Source organism: Monopterus albus, unplaced genomic scaffold, assembly GCF_001952655.1.
Source record: "Monopterus albus unplaced genomic scaffold, M_albus_1.0 scaffold98.1, whole genome shotgun sequence".
Taxonomy (NCBI): Eukaryota; Metazoa; Chordata; class Actinopteri; order Synbranchiformes; family Synbranchidae; genus Monopterus; species Monopterus albus.
The window spans coordinates 2,798,882-2,803,408 of NW_018127978.1; positions in this window are offsets into that span (position 1 = coordinate 2,798,882).

Sequence of the window (4,527 nt, forward strand, 5' to 3'; positions counted from 1 at the left end):
AGGGAAAGATGCACATGCATTTATGCTGGCTTTTTAGGGAGGGGGGTTAGGATCTCATGAATTTGCATTTTCTATTGCACACCCTGTGATAGAAACAAACATTCAATACTAAGATTACTACAATTAAATTATATATAAAGCTAACTTTTTTAGCCAAGGTACAGTAGATCATGGCTAACTGCTCTGAAGCAGTTAACCCGAGTAGATTTTCTTACACAAGCCTAAAATAGATGAATGTAATTGTAATATACAAAAAGAGCACCAAATATCACTATTCTGTGGAACTACAAAGTGTTCAATATGAAAAGCATTATGAAATAGAAATGTCCTGATCTGATACCAAGTATTGGTATCAGCACTCATCTAGGCATATTTCACAGGATCCATAGTGGCCAGAATAAAACCGATCCAATTTCAATGGTTATTTCAAACTACAGTCCTGTATTTGAAGCAGACTTGGTTATGTTTTTGAGGGCTGCATGTCACGCAATATAAAAGCTGCATATTAATCTAGCTGTCTTCAGTGTCCACATTTTGGCTGGCATACCACTCGCAGCCCCAACCTGAAGCCTATTTTTATCTTTAATTCTATTTCAACGGAGTTGCATGCATAAAACACTCCACAGAATCCACCGAAACATTGAAGGCTCACTATAAAACAAATGCTGTAATTTCTTATCAGTTCTGCTGTACATGCAGTTCTTTTTAAAATGTGTCTTTATTTTCTGGGTTTTACCATGGGTTGTATATAAGATTGTACCTGCCAGTGTAGCCAGTAATTCCCTCATTGTCTATTACTTGGCGGATTGGGTTGGGACATCCCTATAAATAAATATGAATAAATTGTATGAAATATGTAAATGAATGAACAATTATTGAAATAACTTAGTGGCATGTAATTGTCAATGAGAAAAATGCCATTATGAAAAGAACTTCATACATAAGCAAATAAAAATACTCTTATTAAAGATAGAATAGAAATGTTTTTTTAAAAATAAAATCACATTATTTAGTCACACTTAAGTTAAACTGGATCAGGCACTTCACATGGTAAAACTTTTTTTTTACATTATTGTTTCTGTAAAATTTATTTCATAAATTGTTCAGTTGTACTGTAATCTGCATTCTTTACACTTGATTCATATGAACACTTCATAGCATGTTTTTAATATTGAACACTTGGGCACTGTACTGTTGAAAACCACATGTTAATTCTAACCATGTTTAAAAGGATAGTAATTACCACATTTATTTACTGCCTTTAGTTTTGGATATTCCTACTATTTATGCAGCTTTTTAGTCTAATTGTGTGATTATATTGTATGCTACCTTGTGGAGTATCAATTTTTGCTACTGCATTCAATTTCTCTGCACATGTTTCATTTCATGTGATTTGTAGTACTCTACTCATGGTTCTGATGATATTTAATGTCACGATGCCACTTTGAGAACAGGACCAGTAAATCCAAAGTTAAGAGCAGTTATCAGGGTCACTGATGTTGGTCTCAGTGAAGCCAGTTAACACTAGTCGGTCCCTGTTGGCAGCCTTTCAGCCGATTTGACATATTGAATTGGCGTCAGACAGTCAGGCCTCATTGGTAAAAGAGAGGCCGCTCTGATTGGGTGTTCAGCTTAGCAAATCAATGTACGAGAAGAGAACAGTTTGGGAATGCCCTTTCAGTCTGACACTGTTGTATCCATGATTTCACCCACTGAGTGCGGTTTCTTCTTGCTTTTTGCCTCCACATCCTCCATTCTTCTTCCACAACCAATAGACCAAGGGCAGAAAACGGCAGTGCAACTTGCAACTTCTTAGACATATTCTCAATTAGAAGCAGCTATAAACAGCAGCTGTGTTGAATGATAGGTGTTTTGTTTATAACTTATAGTTCTGCTTTATAGCTCTTCTTTCCCTTTCTGAATGGTGAATACAGGTACTGCCACCTGCTGGTAGGGGGAATTATTTCTGCCACGCAGGCACAGAATTTACATGCGAGTTGGTCGTAGGCTGTAATTTGTGCAGTGTGTTCAAGTGCCACTTCTTCAACCTGACTGGGCCAGACAAAGCTGACATGATGTTGAGCTCGGCCTTATCAGAATCACAATCAGCTTTATTGGCCAGGTGTGCTGGACACAAGAAAATTGACTCTGGTACAGTGGCTCTCAATGTGTATATACCATCATCTTCCTTTCTTCCACTGAAAGAACAAAAAAGAAAAACAATGTGCAAATAAGATAAAGCAATGTGCTTTTAGCCTCTTCCTAAAGTCCTCTTTGACATGATGAAGCTCATTGAGTCTTACTGTGAACTAGGGCTGGTTGTTGTATTTGCAGAAGGTCTTAGTCAGCACACGTCCTCACAAAAGCTGGTGTGAGATGCCACAGTGTCATTGAGTTCATCGAGGTCTGTAGACATAGCCTCAAATAAACTCCAATTTGTACAGTCAAAGCAGGCCTGGAGCTCTGACTTTACCTCTTTAGTGCATCTCTTCACTGTTTTGACCACAGGCTTTACAGCTTTACGTTTCTGCCTGTAGGCTTGGATGGGATGGACATGCAGTGATCAGACAGACCGAGGGTTGCACAGCGGACAGAGTCATAGGCTTCTTTTTTTTTTATCATGTAACAGTGGTCCAATGTTTTTTTGTTTCTGGTGGGACAACTAATATGCTGTCTGTATTTGGGCAATTTGTGGGTGAGATTTGCTGTCTTAAAATCCTTTAAAACAATGAGTGGGGAGTCATTGGTTATCTGTTCGGCCAGGTGCTGGGAGAATAATATGGTTTGCAGTTGATGAAAAGAGTCTCTAAGTTTGTGCTGCAAGTTATTTCTAATACTGTGACATCTTTATAGCAATCTTCATTTGTGTAGAAGCAGATTCTGCCTCTTTTTTTCCTAGATAACTCTGTTACGCAATCCGCTCTGTACACATGGAATTCCAGTATTCATATTGCGCAGTCTGAGATGAAGTCGCTGAGCCAAGTCTCCATGAGAGCGTGAGAAGTTGCGGCTAGTTTATATGTCTCTGCCATAACATGCCTGGAAAAGAAAAACTTATGTCAGAATGCTGTTCGTCTTCAGCTCCGCGTTTAACACCATCATCCCTCAGCAATTGGTTGGGAAATTGCTGGGCTCCAACACCCCTCTCTGTAACTGGATACTAGACTTTTTTTACTGGCAGACCTCAGTCACTAAGGATTGTTTGCAAAATTTCAGGCTCCACCACACTGTGCAGTGCTCTCTCCAGGATTGTAATGACTCATGGCTGTTCTGCCAAATCCAGCTCCAACCATGTCATCAAATTTGATGACACGACACTGGTGGGTCTCATCACAATTGATGATTAAACTGTGTACAGGGAAGAGGTGAAACAACGGGCTATTTGGTGTAGTAACAATACAGTAACCTCTCCTTAAGTGGAAAAAGTGTCAAGATGCATGCTCCTCTGATCATCAATGGGACTGATGTCAAGAGAGTCAGCAGCATTAAATTCTTGGGGGTGCATGTTGCTGTTGACCTCAATTGGTCCATCAACACCACTTGCCCTTACCAAAAAAGCTTAGCAATGCCTTTACTTTCTGCGTAGACAGGGGAGGTGGGTAAAGCAGTTGTCTCCCAACCGGAAGGTTGAAGGTTCGAATCTCCGTGCCTCCAGTCCATGAGTCAAAGTGTCCTTGGGCAAGACGGTGAACGCCCCCGATGGTTAGAGCCATCGGATGAGTTGATGGCTGCCTCGGTTCTGTACCGGAAACAAATTCCTTGTGTGTAACATACTTGGCCAATAAAGGTGATTATCCTTATCCTAAAAAAGGCAAACTCCATCCCCTTAATCATGACAACATCCTATGGAGAGCATCTTAACATACTGCATCACTGTCTGGTATGGAAACTGTACCTCCGCTGACCAGGAGCCTCTGCAGAGGGTAGCGAGAGCAGCAGAGAAGATCATAGGCATCTCTCTATCGTTGACATCTACACCAACGGGTGTGTCAGAAAGTCCATTAACATAATAAGCTTTCATACCAAAGTTAGCATCATCGCAACTACCAAAACCACTTCCACCCAAAAACCAGTCAGCATTGTCATTTGGATACTCGTATTATATATATTATAGATTCAAAGGGACTCAAACCTACAGGGCAGTTCAAGTTTAAATAGTGTCATGATCTCTGGTTCCTCCTCCGGTAACCAGCTCTTATTTTTTCCTGACACTTCCTGTTTCACCCTACTCTCACTCCAGGTCACTTTACTTCATCACACCAAATATCTTCACCTGTGGAAACTGAACACACCTGTGTATGTCCTGTTATAAGCAGCTCCATCCCTCAGAGGAGCTACTAGGTTGTCCTGACTGTACGTTTGACACTCCAGCCAGCTTGAATCTGTGGTATCTTTGTGAAACCTGAACTGGATTTTTGTATCTAATTTTTTCCCTGCCTTGCTCCTCAAAGACTAAGTAATATCAGTTGTTTTTGATGACACCACTACCTTGCCCTTGTAAAGACTGATATATATATATATATATAT